General features: G+C 43.7%; 1 protein-coding gene across 1 annotated transcript in view; it reads right to left on the bottom strand.

Moving 5' to 3' along the window:
* Positions 1 to 16,299, bottom strand: part of CDH10 (cadherin 10) — a 396,417-nt gene that overhangs the window by 229,459 nt on the left and 150,659 nt on the right. The window lies entirely within an intron of this gene.

The raw sequence follows: 16,299 nt of genomic DNA, 5'->3' as shown, positions 1-16,299 counted from the left end.
AGCCCAATACATAATATCTGCAGCAAGCTGTTAGGGTTAAAAGAGAAGAGACGTTTCATAGCATGTTTGAACAAAATGCAGGCAAGGAACTTGTCGCACATGAAAAGGAAACAGCTATGGAGCGGGGATGATCTCTGGAAATCAGCAGCAATGCCAGACCTCTGCCCCGGCAGAGAGGGAGAGAAAAATAACTTGCCAGTGAGAACTGGTACCTCATTGACACTACAAAGTAACTGCCGGGAGAGGAGAGACAATGAGAGCTTAGACCTAAGATGTGGACTCGTGAACCTCAGCATCAGCCAAGTAATGTGCAGAGCTGAGTGAACGTTGTGTCTGGATTTTAACCTTTCCCAGGAATACTAGGAAAGGGAACATGAGGTATCTAATGCTTCAACCCTGTAATGGACACTGCACGGTTGTTACACGCCACCAAAATCTCTGAGGCGTGAGAGATGCCAGGGGTTCTAGTGTTTACCTATGGTTTGGTTTCCTTGGAATGAAGGTGTCTTTAGGGTATATTGTATTTATTTACACCTATATGCAACAGGAGCATAAGATGGAGGGACTCGCAGCATTATGCTGACTGACCCTCCGCTCCTCCGTCCAACACTGTGGTCTAAACCACTGAGCCTCTTGGGCTTGTAGATCAGAAGGTTGGTGGCTCGAATCCCTGTGATAGGGTGAGCTCCTGTTGCTTTGCCCCAGCTCCTGCCAACCTAGCAGTTTGAAAGCACGCCAGTGCAAGTACATAAATAGGTACCACTGTGGCAGGAAGGTAAACGGTGTTTCCGTGCGCTCTGGATTCCATCACAATGTTCCATTGTGCCAGAAGTGGTTAAGTCATGCTGGCCACATGACCCGGAAAGCTGTCTGTGGACAAACGCCAGCTTCCTCAGCTTGAAGCGAGATGAGCGCCACAACCCCATAGTCGCCTTTGACTAGACTTAACAGTCCAGGGGTCTTTTACCTTTTCGTTTCTTTTTACCTCCACCCCCCAGCCCAAAAAAGACCCGCAGCAATATAAAAGGCAGACGTTCCTGAGAGTGAAGCTGTTTCAAAGAGATGGGAATGCTCTAGGTCCAGAGGTGCATAATCTTTTTTTTGGTGGGGGGGAGGGAGATAATATGCTTTGTGTATATGCTTGCAGAGCTCAAGCCAGTCATGGGTAAGGCCAGAGTCAAAGGAATCTCTCTCTCTCTCTCTCTCTCTCTCTCTCTCTCTCTCTCTCTCTCTCTCTCACACACACACACACACACACACACACACACACACACACACACACACAGCCTATCTTCCTTCTCTCCTCTCTTGCTCTCTCCCTTTCCCCCTCTCTTTGTTCCTCTCCACCCAGCAGGAAGAAGAACAGGTCACTCTTTCAAGTATTCTGAACAGATTGCTTGCAAAGGTCTTTTGAAATAAGGCTGAGGGACACATGCAGCCCAACCCTGATTCAGGAAGATTGCTGGATACCTAAGCTGCCTATTTACAAATCGCCGGAGAAAGAAAGCATCACCGAAAGGAGGGCACAGATTTGCATAAATTTGTTTTTGCTACTTGACACATACATATGTGAATTAAGAAATATGTTGTATTATGTAAACAGAAATACAAAACATCTCACCCTAACAAAGAAGACTGGCCAGGTACCACGTGCCGGCTAAGTCTCTTATCCCAATGCTTATTGGTGCCGGGCAACTTCCAGAGCCCTGCTGCTCTCCATGTTATGGTAGTTTATCTTTAATCTGGACTTGGACCAGACAGCCCTTCAAATAGAGGACTCTGAAGACAGCCAGCTCTATTAGTATAGAACATCTGAATGAAGAGAGGCTATGCAGGCCCTGGAGGACGGCCTGGACTCTGTAGTGAGCTGGATAATGGCCAAGAAACTAAGTCTAAATTCTGGCAAGACAGAGGAGCTGTGGGCAAGTGGTTCCTGAGTGTGGATAATTGGTCAATTGCCTGCTTTAGATAGGGTCATATTCTGGGTGTGCTCCTCCATCTATCTCTGCTATTAGAGGCCCAGGTGACTTCAATGTCTTGGACTTTGGCTACTAAGACAGCTATGGCTGTTTCTGGGCTGACCACTGCCATCCATGTGCTAGTATGCTCCACATGGGATTATTCCAAAGTGTTCTATGCGGGGCTGCCCCCGAGGTTGGTCTGGAAACTGAAGCAAGTGCAAAATGCTTCAGCTGGTCTGCTCACTGAGGCAAAATAACACAAATCATGTCACTCCTGTTCTATAACGTCCTCCTATATCTTTTTATGTGTCAAATGCTCTGGTTTGTTTTTGTCCCACATTCACTGAACAAGGGTGAACTTCCAGATGGCAATATAGTTGAACCTTGGAAGTTGAACGCCTTGCAAGTCAAACATTTTGACTCCTGAACACGCCAAACCCAAAAGTGAGTGTTCTGGTTGGTGAATATTCTTTGGAACCTGAACGTCTGATGTGGGTTCTGTGGCTTCTGATTGGCTGCAGGAGCTTCCTGCAGCCAATCGGAAGCTGTGCCTTGGTTTCCGAATGTATTGGAAGTCGAACGGACTTCCAGAATGGATCCCATTCAACTTATGAGGTACGACTATAATGTGCTGGGGAAGCATCACAGAACAGCTAATCAAGTGGAATGACATGTGGACAGTCCAGTAGAAGTCCACCACTAATGCACTCTTAAAATACACCAGTCTGGAGGGACCCTCCATGAATTACAATTAATTGCTCGTCAGATCAACCACAACTACTTGTTGAAGGTCACTTTAAAGAGGGGGCTGGTAGGAAATCCTTCTTTAATGATTTGTAACTGTTTGAGACCACTGGTGGGAAGTAGCTTCCTCCTTAAGGATTTGAAGCATGTGGAGGACATAGTATTACTTAATATTATTGAGTGATTGCATTTATCTCCACCTTCTTCCATGACTTTTTTTATAGAGAGAGAGGGCCCTATGCCCCCTTTTGTTCTAGTGAGGTATGTTAGATTGAGTTTTCATAGAATCATGGAGTTGTAGAGTTGGAAGGGAATCTGAGGACAACCTAGTCCAACCCTCTGCAATGCAGGATTATGCAGCTGTTCCATACAGGGATTGAACCTGCAACCTTGGCATTATCAGCACCAGGCTCTCGCCAAGTAAGGTAACCAGGCAGACAGTTCTACATTGCCTTCTCTGAAAGTTAGCTGCATTGAACTCTTGTGAGTATATCCTGTGATGGAGCTCACAGGTTCACTGGCAACATGTGATTTGAGCTCATGATGAATGTTTTCTATAACTAGCTTACAACAAGCACTGCAACCCAAGTTCAGAACGATACCCGTGCAAATCATCTCAGAGTTTGCATTAATTGACAGTTGCAAAGGGGAAAAAAGTCTCTTTGTTCTCTCTCTCTCTCTCTTTATAAAGTGGTGCTATGCACAGCCAGATGTATTATAATCTCAACAATTACTTATTGGGCTGAAAAGTGTGTCTCTGAGAATGCCCTCAGTGCAACTTGGAGCTTGAATACATTATATTGTACTGCAACCCACAGGCAGGTTTGTTCTACTTCCAAATATGTATTCTAGTTGATATATAGTGTAAGGTGCATTGTTACTATGTCACTGATTGTCAAATTTATTGAGTTAACAAGGAAGAAATATGTCAGGTAAAACCTTAGAAGTTGCTTCAAGGTTCTGGGTAGCAGATGTTTAATGGCTTCATCTATAGCCAGAGGATTTGTTTGGAGACTGTCCTGGAATTAATGGAGTAAGATCTTTTTTCTAGCAATATATTGTGTCCTTTTTAGTGACTTCATATCAAGGGCTTTCAGAAGCTGAGAGAGCTGTTTAAAAAAAGGCATGAGAAAGTGTGTGTGTGTGGCCTGTCCTATAGTTTCTTCATGCATTCAAAAGAACAAATGCAGGCATCAAATCTAGTATTGGGGGTGGGCACAGTGTTTGCCACTCACACCCCAATGACCCTGTTGATGCTGAGCATGATTGCTGTAGCCTCAACCTTCCCAAGTTGAGGAGGAAGGTCTAAAGTGGGCTTCTAAATACATTTGCCTAAACATGCTTAGTAGCCTCCTTTCACCTGGGAATCCTGAGTATGTAGGTGTCACAGCACTGTCAACAAGCCAGGACATCCACAGGGCAGGAACACACAGAGAATGCTATTTGCTTTTTATTAGCAGAAGAAACAACCCTGGTTCATCTTAACTCAATGAAGTTGTTGCTGAAACTAAGCTCTAGGCATACCTGTCTGAGGATGATTGGTGGGAGCCACCCCCTCCCCCTGATCCTGAATCTTCCCAGCAGTGGCGTAGCGTGGGTTGTCAGCACCCGGGGCAAGGCAAGTAATTTGCACCCCCTAACCCGTGGATTTGTGCCCCCTAACCCTAACCCCCAGATGTTGCGCCCGGTGCGGCTGGCCCCCCCTGCCCCCCCCACGCTACGCCACTGCTTCCCAGGAACAAGAGGACAGGGTAGATTTGGAAGAGTGGTTTGCAGAGGGGCATAGTTCAGAAGGCAGAAGCTGGGAAATACTGGATGGGGGACAGCTAGAAGAAGAAGAAATTCTGGGGGAGAGAGAGTTAACAGATTCACAGTCACTGGACAGCATTTCTCCACTCCCCTTCCCAAAGGGGAGCTCAAGAAGTCACAGAACAGAAAGTGCAGAGGGTATAAGCTCAGATTCCAAGACGTAGGTGTGACGTAGATTAATAGGGATGGAGGGATGTGTGCCTTAATTGGGAGCACCACCATTTCTAGGGAGACATGTTCTTTTATCTCTCACTGTGATTATTAAAGAAGCTAACTGGTAAGACGTTCCTTTTGTTTGATCTTCTTATTTACTGCCATGGGGGAGGAAGCTGATTCCCTGAAGCCTGATAATGCCCTTCCCCTCTAGCCTGGATCCCTCCCAAGCAGACAAAGGCTGCATTGAGCGGTGGTCTCCTCCTCTGGACCTGTCTGGCACATTGCTCAACAACATGCAGGAGCCTCCTCAAGCAGGGTGTCCTAGGGGGAGGAGAGTCAGGAGACCTGGGACTGTCTGCATGCATGCTGTGACTCTCATGTTCTAATCTTGTCCTGGGGGGCCCTCCTGACCCCCCTTGATCACTCAAGTCTCCTGCTTCTATCAGCTCCCAGCTCATCCTTCAATAATCCATAAGCACTTCATTCCTTTCAGAGAACATTTGGAGGGATGATATAAACATTTTATTTTTGGGGCTGGGTGTTTTTGATTCTTCTTTTTTAACTGATGTCTGCTTTACTTAGCTGTAATCTGATATTGGTCCAATATGTGGGAACAGGTAGGATCAAAAGAGAACAGTACAAATAAATACATGCTAATCTTTCCAGCTGGACACACAGAAGGCTTAGCTCATTCCACAAATTAAGCCAAACTCATTACTATTTTCTTTATCAGTCTCCAGCTAATATTATTCACCATCATTTATATTATTCATTGTTGATAGCTCAGCCTTCCTCCAAGGAACTCAAAATGACGGCTTGGCTCACGAGAACTTTACGAGGTCCGGTTGGGTTGTAAATGAAGGCCTTGTCCAAGGTTAACTTCAAGGTGGGTGGCTGCATATACATTGCCAGAAAAGAAGCAATTCATCATCAAAACCAGGGGACAATAGTTGAAGATTTATGTATATTAATGCATAGGTATAGAGGAGAATCGGGAAATGATTTTCATAATTTAAAATGGAAAATGATCCATCTTACCATCCCCACCACGGTGGGGAGGACTGTGATCAGGTGACCTGTCTGCTTGCTCAGTTTGCTATTCAACGAACTGATGGTGAGCCAGTTCAAAGCCCCTGGCTTCTGCTCCCCCTTCTCATGGCTCTTTATGCATCAGCTTCACTTGGACTAGTCACTAGACAGACCTTCCAATATGCAGGGTTGTCCTCTGTAAAGTATGACACATGTTCCGCCCCCTGTTCAAAATTAGCTGTTCCACCATCTGGAGATGCATGCCTGGGAATCTGGAGATGCATGCCTGGTTTTCACACACTAATACCCCTACTATATACTATATAATTTTATCAGTTATATTTTATCTGCACAAAGAATTAATAAATAATAATAATAATAATATGCCACCCATCTGACTGGGTTCCCCCAGCCACTTTCGGCAACTTACATCAAATCAAAAGACAATCAGACATCAAACATAAAAAGCTTCCCTGAACAGTTCTGCCTTCGGATGTCTTCTAAAAGTCAGATAGCTGTTCATTTCCACAGGACAGGTGCCACTACCAAGAAGGCCCTCTGCCTGGTTCCCTGTAACCTCACTTCTCTCAGTGAGGGAACCATCAGAAGGCCCTCGTCGCTAGACCTCAGTGAACAGTAGGGGTGGAGAGACTCCAGCCAAAGCCCTTTAGGACTTTAAAGGTCAGAACCAACACTTTGAATTGTGCTTGGAAATGTACTGGGAACCAATGTAGATCCTTTTGGACTGGTGTTGTAAGGTCCCGGCAGCTGCTCCCAGTCACCTGACTGGCAGCCATATTCTGGATTAGTTGTAGTTTCTGAGTCACCATGAAAGGTAGCCCCATGTAAAGTGTATTGCAGTAGTCCAAGTGGGAGATAACCAATGCATGCACCATTCTGGTGAGACAGGGCATAGGCAGGTAGGGTCTCTGCTGGCGTACCAAATGGATCTGGTAGACAGCTGCCCTGGACACAAAAGTGAACTATGCCTCCATGGCTTTTAATGGTTTCAATGGCTTGTAAACTGGCTTTTAGGAGCTCTTGTTGATCCAAGCAGCTCCTATTGGAAATGCATTGCTGCTCTTATTTTGATCATTGTTGAAAATATTTTCTTGAAAGTTAGGGTAAACATACTTGCAGTAAACAAATAAGGAAACAAAAATGAATAAATGATGCACTTGCTAGCTAGCACATTTGCCTAATCCATGGCATTTCATCCATTGCTCTGATCGAACCCTTCTGCTTAGTTTAAAAATGATTTCTTAAGTTAAGCAAACAGAGTGCTAAGTTTTAGAAATAAGAGAGGCTTTGCTTCATGGGTATAATTTTGCAAAATCAGTCTTTGCTTTGTCTATGAATCAGGCAGACCCATTCAAATGATAGTGTGAATAAGGCAGAGGATTTACTTAATTAAAATCATACCAAGGCATTTCCTATTTCATGAAAAAAAGGCAATTGCCTTCTTTCACAAATAAAGCAATTCCACTAATTCAGCACAACATCTATATAGTGCACACAATGGATAACTATAAACTAATGAGCCAAAAACTCTGCGTTGTTGTTTTATGTGAATTACCAGAATAAAAGTGACTTGCCCTTTTCCTAAACAGAAGAACAGAAATGTGTAACAAATGACAAAGACAGTCCGCATACACATTGCAGGTAACCTGCAGATAAGCTGGAAGTTCTTCTGTTATTATTATTGGGGGGGGGGTTGGAGGGTTCCCTCCTTACTGCTTTTGCTGTCATCCCCACATTTTTTGCAGCCGTGGTGTTTTAGCAATGGTGTTTCATGGAACCTGGTTGGCTGCCATTTTTCTTCTTCTCAGCACTCCCTGGAATGTGGGCAGCAAGCATTCTCTCTGGAAGCCTTTGTAGAAACTGCTACCGCCCTAGGTATTGCACTTAAACCTTGTGAGTCAAAGAGTGAGAGTAGATGTTTCTTTGTCTTGTGACTCTCAGCCAAGGGTTCCCAGGCTGAGCACAACATGGCAGCCAACAAGACATCAATGGAGCAGGTAAAGTTGCTGGTGGTGAAGGGGAACCTAGCATCTGGTTGGCTGCAACAGTATGTGTTTATGGTAACCTTCAAAGCCACCTTCAGTATGAGGTTGATGTTGATGTCTGCTACCAGTACTGTTTGTTTGTTTATCAGGTGTTTATCAGGTTGTGCCTGGCCGGGCCTCCCTAGCCACTCTGGGCGGCTTCCAACAGAATATTAAAAACACAATAAAACATCAAACATTAAAAACTTCCCCAAACACTTGGACATATTGCCTCCTTGCATGACTTAATACACATTTGGTGAATTGGCCAAATAAAGCATTTTTCTGTTTCTCTTCCCGTAGATCTTGCAATATTATTCTTGGCTTGCTTGCTTGCTTGAATATTGAAGAACAGGAAGAAAGAGAACTGTAGGTTTCCCAGAAGCAAAAATGTTAATTGCTCAGCAACAGAACTATTAAAGGATGCTGCTTTTTGATTCATTGGTGATTAAGTAAGTTTTGGGACAATGCAAACATTCATTCCGTAGGTAACTAAAATGATAACATTCAAGGAAGGTATAATAGCAAATCTTGGAGCGCTTTAGAAAAGGAGCTGACAGCATTTTTTTCAGCCGAAGAGTCACATTTCCTCATGGCCAAACCTATGGGAGTCACATGCCTGTGCTGGATGGGGACAAAGCCAAAAAGTGGCTGGAGCAATTGATGTGACTCTAACCTTTGTATGGCTATATTCCAGCCATACCAAACTCAGACACAGATCCATCTAGGTAAGCAAGAGTTCAGGGACACATTCCAGACCATTAAAGCACCTGAAGAGAATGCAGGGTTAGTCCAGTAAGGGACATGGCTTGGGAAGAATCCTGAGATTCACACAGACAGATCTGGAGAAGTGCATTTGGTCCCCACACCTGAGGATCCCATCATTTCTTTAGCTTTAAGCCTTACTCAGTGGCGTAGCGTGGGTTGTCAGCACCCGGGGCAAGGCAAGTAATTTGCACCCCCTAACCTGTGGATTTTAGTAGGGGCAGAGAGCTGTGAGTGCAAGTGCCCCCCCAGATGTTGCGCCCGCTGCGAGTGCAAGCGCCCCCCCAGATGTTGCGCCCGGTGCGGACAGCCCCCCTGCACCCCCCACGCTACACCACTGGCCTTACTCAACTCTTCAGTACCTACAGATACAGAGCATGGAAAGAGGATTCCAAGGAAGCAGCTGGCTAGCCTGACTGTCAGGCTTCTTGGAATCAGCTTCCTCCCCAGTGACCGTAAATAAGCAGATCAAACAAAAGGAAATTATTACCAGTAAGTTTCTTTAATAAACACAGCCAAGGACAAAGGAAAGCATCTAACCAGAATGGTGGTGCTCCCAATTAAGGTCAATTTCCTCCCTCCACCCCTATTAATCCATGTCACTCCTATGTCTTGCAATCTGAGCTTGTAACCTCTGTGTTTTCTGTTCTGACTCTTTCTGAGCTCTCCGTGACTTTGGAGAAGGGCAGTGGATGCTTCCAGAGACTGTGAATCTGTTAACCCTCTCTCTTCCAGTGTTTCTTCTTCTAGCTGTTCACCATCCAGTATTTCCCAGCTTCTGCCTTCTGAACTATGCCCCTCTGCAAACCACTCTTTCAAATCTATACTGTCCTCCTGCTCCTGGGAAGATTCAGGAGCAGAGGGAGGGGGTGGCTCTCACTATTCTTACTCAGTGAAGCCTTCTTCAGCATGGTCCCTGACACACATCAGCAGGCCAGTTCTGATATCCACAAGTAGGACATGAGGCCACTCACCTGTCAAACACTTTATGTCCTGATGATATCAGGTGAGCCATTTTGCCTGCGTGGCTTGAAAACAGATTTCAAGAAATATGTGCAGTGCTTTCCAAGTGCCAACAATCAGCTGATGGTTGCTGTGAGTGCCAGGGAAGTCCTAGGCAGACTCTTCCCAAATGATACCTTGCTTGGGAAACACTGTGCATAAGGCTTCTTAGTGCAGTGGACTGGCAGTGTCTGCAAAGCTGATTTTGTCCAAGCCGTGCCATTTCCTGCTCCATACCTGGCCTAATATATGACATCATTGCTTGGCTGAATTGGCCTGCAGGCCAAATGGGGAGGCCTGGTGGGCCATAATGTAATGATCTCTTCAGGCAAACAACCCCCAATAAGAAGCAATGACTCTATGGCAGTTTTATGTATGTTTATTTACAGAAAGACACATCCAGAGCACGGCTTCTCGCCTGCTCACATTTACGATAATTGGTCAGTCTGAATTTTCGCCCCTCCTACAGCAGGAAGGATGCCAAACTCCCGCTTTCCCCCTCTTGCCCTTCCTTTGCCATCTGATCTTATCCAGATGCCTAGAACGGGGACTAAGAAGCTGGACTGCTCCCTCCCCACTTCCACTTGACTCAGACTTCTGCTTATCTGCTGATTGCCTAGCAACGCTCTGGCTGCCTTCTAACTCTTCCTCTTCTTGAGAGCTAACAGAGTCTTCCCCGAGAAGGGGAGTTTACTGCCCTTTCTCTACTCTGTCAGCCATCTGCAGAGTAGATCCGTCATTCACTTTGTTCAATTTCTGAGTCTTACACTTCCCCTGTGCTCTGGGGGGCCACATTCCTGACCCTAAGCATATATAGATGTGTGCACATAGGACCATTTTCATGGGAATGCAAACTCTGATCAACCAGAGTTTGTGTCCTCATGAAGGATACCTTACATAGATGCATTTATATGTGCTTAAACTCCTTCAGACTGTTGCTGATCACATGATGGCCAAGGTGTGTGGCCATCAGAATGCACATTGACTTTGAGAGTGGGATGAGACTGAACAGTTTTTTAGAAGCCCCTTTGTGCTGCCCATGACTCCTTGGTACTGAAGATCTGACAGGGCTATGGTTTTAAAACTAATCCGGAATAAGGACAAATGTCTGTTTACATGTTATGTATGCAATTTATCGTCATCTCTGTAGTGGACTGTGAAATTGGAAAGCATAAGATAAAAGATAAGATAACAAAGGACTCCTGTCGGCCTGTTTAGATTGTTTTTTTTTACATATAGCCTAATTTTATGGTAATGGAAAATAGGGCACAGGTTCTGCATTGAATTAGATAACAGAATGATTTGATAACAAAATGATATGTTGATGACACTGTTGCAGCATTTAAAGTGTTAAACCTGAGAACAAGGGCTTTGAAAATGTGTTCATAGCTTTTTCCAGAAAGGACTTGGATATATTTTAGCCCCTCTTTTTTTACCGCATTATAAAACATTTTGTTTGTTTCAATGAGTCTAATTTCTATTTGTTCAATTTCCTGCTGTCCCAGGTTTTCTTTTGTATTTTGCGCTATTCATTCCTGTGCCTTTTCAGCAGTCCCTTGTTATTTCCCTTTTCATTTGCATGTTATCTTGTTGCATCCATACTTTTGATTTCAGTTTTATTTTCTCCCCAGCCTAGTTTCTTTTTGTTTATCTTGATGCCTTCTTTTATTTTACAAATCGTTCTCTCAGAGTCTTTTGTCTTTTGCTTTCTAGCTTTAAAGTGTGTTGCTTCTCCCTCTCCTAGTTTAATACACATCTGACCATCTAGAACGCCATATGGCTGACTGATGTAATTCCAATAAAGTTACTGTGTGCCTGTGTGTAAAGTGGTAGGTACCCAGATATCATTTATCCTTTTCCTTTGTTTACAAAGCTATTGTACTATCAACCTTACTGTATGCTCATGAAACATGGACCACTTATAAATGCCATCTCCAGCTCCTCAAAATATTCCATCAACGGTGTCTCTGAAAAATTTTTACACAACACTTGGGAAGACAGGCAAACTAATGCCAGTGTACTGGGAGAAGCAAAGTTCACCAGTGTCAAAGCAATGATTCTTCAACATCAACTTCGTTGGACTGATCATGTTGTTCAGATGCCTGATTATCGTCTTCCAAAGCAACTGCTCTATTCTGAACTTAAAAATTGAAAGCATAATGCTGGTGGTCAACAAAAGAGGTTTAAAGACTCTCTCAAGGCAAATCTTAAAAAATGTAGTATAAACACCAACAACTGGGAAATACTGGCCTGTGAGTGCTCCAATTAGAGAACAACCTTTACTAAAGGTATCATGGGCTTTGAAGAGACTTGAACTGAGGAACTGAGGAGAAACGTTCCAAGAGGAAGGCAAGCTTGGCAAACCCCACCATGATCAACTCCTGCCCAGAAACCTATGTCCCCACTGTGGAAGGATGTGTGGATTCATAACCGGCCACCACAGTCACTTATGGACTCACTTTTAAAAGCATGTTTATGGAAGCCAGTCTTACTCAGCTACAAGTGATCGCCAAATAAGAAGAATAAGTCTGCTATACTCTAGATTGTGGCTTCATGCATTTTGTAGCTTGTTCAAGGTGCCAGTAAATTTTGCATGAGGAATAGAAGTAGCAAACCTAACCTCAATGAGCTCCAGGTTTTACTCCTGAATAGACATGGTTAGTGTTGCCCTGTGGGACTCTTGTGCCTCCTTTGCCAGCTGCCTTCGGTTTGACTCTGAGTGTTTGGTCACCTTCGGTACAAATGGGACTGGGAGCATGGAGGTCAGATCTACTCAATAAAGATAGCTGATACCAGGAGCCTCTCTCTGTCTCTCTCTTTGTGAAATAAAGATCTGATGGGGGGGGGGGTTCATCCACACTTCTGCTTGTGCCAATTGTTTCCTGTTTGACTCGCACTTTCTTGTTTAGCTTCTATGACATGTGTAGGCAAACTAAGGCCCGGGGCCCAGATTCGGCCCAATCACCTTTTAAATCTGACCCACGGACGGTCTCGGAATCAGCATGTTTTTACATGAGTAGAATGTGCCCTTTTATTTAAAATGCATCTCTGGGTTATTTGTGGGGCCTGCCTGGTGTTTTTACATAAGTAGAATGTGTGCTTTTATTTAAAATGCATCTCTGGGTTATTTGTGGGGCATAGGAATTCATTCATTCCCCCCCCCCAATATAGTCCGGCCCCCCACAAGGTCTGAGGGACAGTGGACCAGCCCCCTGCTGAAAAAGTTTGCTGACCCCTGCTCTATGAGAGCAGGATGCTGGAATTGATGGGCCTGGAGTTCTTACTCTGCCTGCTTTTTGGAAACCAAAACAAGTGGTAAATGCAAAATGGTGCAACAATATTTTATACAATGCAGATGATCATTCATCTTGATGTGTTTGAGCCAAACATTGTCATCTGTGATTTATGATTCCATGGTCTTTCATAGTAAATAAAAAAGGGGGGTGTTGTTCACAACTTGCAGGTAATTTCTGGCTTGAAATATGTTAGGATAAACAATTCCCATGTCATAGTCAATATTTTTGGACCTTTCTGATTTGATGCAGCACCTATTCTTTTGAACTACTTCTTCCGGTGCAAGAGAACATGGCAAAACCACATTGAGTGTTGTATGTATAATGTAATGCACACTTAAGTGGTATACTAGTTCATCCTTTCATCTTGCCCTCTGACTCACGTGAAAAAAGCTTGGCCACTTCCACTGATGTATGCCAAATATCTTCTTTGGGATTGACATCTCTAGAATGCACAGAAAGGAAACAGGGGTTTGCATCTAGGATTCCATTTGGATTCTTTTTTTCCCAGACTTAAAGCAAGACGCTCTCAACGCAATCATGTAACATTAACTTATATAAATAACCTAGGCGTTTTACTGTGACACAATATTCTGCAGACACAAATTGTACATTCAATCATCTTGTCAGCCAAAGTAAAGAAAAACATATTTAATAGAGCCCAGAGCCTCAGGGACAGAAATAGATGCCCTTGCTAACCAAATTTGCCAGCAACAAGAATGTTTGTATAGAGTTTAAATTCAAAACAATTTTTCTCAGACAAGTTTTCTCCGATGCAGTATGCTGTGCCATTGGAGTATGTAGTGTTGTATAGTATCTCAATATACAACTTCAATATAACTTTTAGTAAAGGTCTGTCTCTGCATCAGTTGTGGTACACTTTTCCATTTAATGTAGCCAAAGTGCTTGAAGTGTCAAAAATAAATGCTTAAAGTGTCAATAGAGGAATCAACTGTTATAAGGGGAAGAGAAAGATGCACCACCACACAGCAGTTTTGATTGCCTCTTCTTGCTCGCTTATTCCCCAGAAAATGCTGATGTAGTCATTGGGATGATAGGCTGGTGGTTGAGTTCATGGCTGAGAATAGGGACGTGGGTGGTGCTGTGGTCTAAACCAATGAGCCTCTTGGGCTTGCCAATCAGAAGGTTGGTAGTTCAAATCCCCATGACAGGGTGAGCTCCTGTTGCTCTGTCCCAGCTCTTGCCAACCTAGCAGTTCAAAAGCAAACCAGTACAAGTAGATAAATAGGTACCACTGCTATGGGAAGGTAAACGGCATTTCCGTGCGCTCTGGTTTTTGTCACGGTGTTCCATTGCACCAGAAGCAGTTTAATTATGCTGGCCACATGACCCAGAAAGCTGTCTGTGGACAAACACCAGCTCCCTCGGCCTGAAATCAAGATGAGTGCCGCAACTATTTAGTCACCTTTGACTGGACTTAACCATCCAGGGGTCCTTAACAATTAATTTTAATTCATGGCTGAGTGGGGATATGAACCCTGGTCTCTGAGGTCAAAATCTGATACTCTAAATACTACATTTCCAGCATATGTTTTCTGCACCAAGCTTTAGTTGATGGATCTCAGAAGCCTGAAGTCTGTGCACCCTTGACTGACACCCTATTGACTTCAATGAAAAATGAATCCTTGACTTTTTAACTAGCTGAAAGTAATGTTTTTGGCCAGGATGATGCTTCACTCCAACTCCCATCAACTCCAGCCAGCTGCCAGTGGTCTGAGATGAAGGATGCAATAATCCATCAACATCTGGAGGTCCACAGGTGTCCTGTCCCTGTTTGTTGCCATTGATTACTGAAGAAAGAGCAGTAGCAGGTGAGTCATGAATGCCAACGGATTAAAACCGAAGACAAGCACAAGTAGGCATGATTCAGTCTCTTCAGGAGGGGAGCAGATAATGTAGGACTAAGTTGAATACCACCCTATATACAGTCGTACCTTGGAAGTCAAACAGAATCCGTTCTGGAAGTCCGTTTGACTTCCGAAACATTCGACTTCCAAAATGTGGCTTCTGATTGGCTGCAGGGAGCTCCTGCAGCCAATCAGAAGTGGTGGAAGCCCCATTGGCTGTTCGGCTTCCAGAAGAATGTTCAAAAACCGGAACACTCACTTGAGGTTTTCGATTGCCCAGGAGCTGAAATGTTTGACTCCCAAGGCATTCAGAAGCTGAGGTACAATTGTATTTATATGTCTTTAATATTAAATTCATACTTCATGGGTAGGCAAACTAAGGCCCAGGGGCCGGATCCGGCCCAAATCGCCTTTTAAATCCAGCCTGCGGGCGGTCCAGGAATCAGCGTGTTTTTACATGAGTAGAATGTGTGCTTTTGTGTAAAATGCATCTCTGGGTTATTTGTGGGGCATAGGAATTTGTTCACCCCCCCCCAAAAAAATATATATATATAGTCCAGCCCCCCACAAGGTCTGAGGGACAGTGGACCAGCCCCCTGTTCAAAAAGTTTGCTGACCCTGTCATACTTGGGTCAAACTTGATAGGCACTAAAATATGCAGCAGATACCTATGGGAAATTTTTCCTCAAAGGCTTGTATCCCCACACAGAAATGGAGGTGCACGAGGAAATATCCATTCTAATGTTAGTGGATAAATTCCACCTTCACAGTGAGAATCAGAGTGCATTCAGCTATACGGGTTATTGCATTAGTTTTCTTGGTCATAATGTTAGTGCTTTTTCCAGCTTCTAGTATTCTTTTTACACTGCATTACCTGTTGTATTATGAACCTTTTGTCAATATGCAGCCATTTGCACCGCATTTCACTCACATCAGTGGGCATGGCAGGACATAACAGCAGATATTATTGGACATGTTGGCATCTTTTATTCCCCAGATTCTGGTCATGTAAAGTAATAAAGGCTTTCTGGGTGGAAAAAAATATATGTTTAAAATTACCTTTGCTTAAAAAATCCAGAAAACTTTTTATTGGGAATTCTAGGTACTGACATCCCAAAGGAACAGAAAAGACACTTTCTGTATGTGACAACAGCAGCATGGATGCTAGTAGCTCAGAGATGGAAAGAAGAAAGAGTCCCCACCAGAGAGGAATGGCAAGCCAAGCTGTTAGACTACGCCGAAATAGCAAAACTGACTGGAAAGCTCAGGGACCAAGAAGACAAAACCTTCAATAAAGAATGGGGAAAATTTATAATTTACTTAGGAGATCACTATAAGCAGATGAAAACGTTAGCAGGATTTTAATTTCACTTGTAATGTAACAAATACTATGGACAATATGGACAGATATAAAATATAGATTATTATATAATATGCAGTTGGAAATGTTGGCATTAGGACCCATGGATGGGATGGGGGGAAGTCTTGAGATTCAGAGAAATCTCTTTAAATGCATATGTATTTGGCTTTGCTAGAAATTTATATCTGTAAAATCAAATAAAAACGTTTTAAAAGGAATGCTGTCCCAAATTCCATGGTTAATGAGGTTACAAACAGAATTTCTTAC

Source organism: Podarcis melisellensis (assembly GCF_964234715.1).
Source record: "Podarcis melisellensis genome assembly, chromosome: 7".
NCBI lineage: Eukaryota > Metazoa > Chordata > Lepidosauria > Squamata > Lacertidae > Podarcis > Podarcis melisellensis.
Note: the sequence above shows the minus strand (reverse complement) of the source record. Positions and strands in the feature narration are given on the sequence as shown.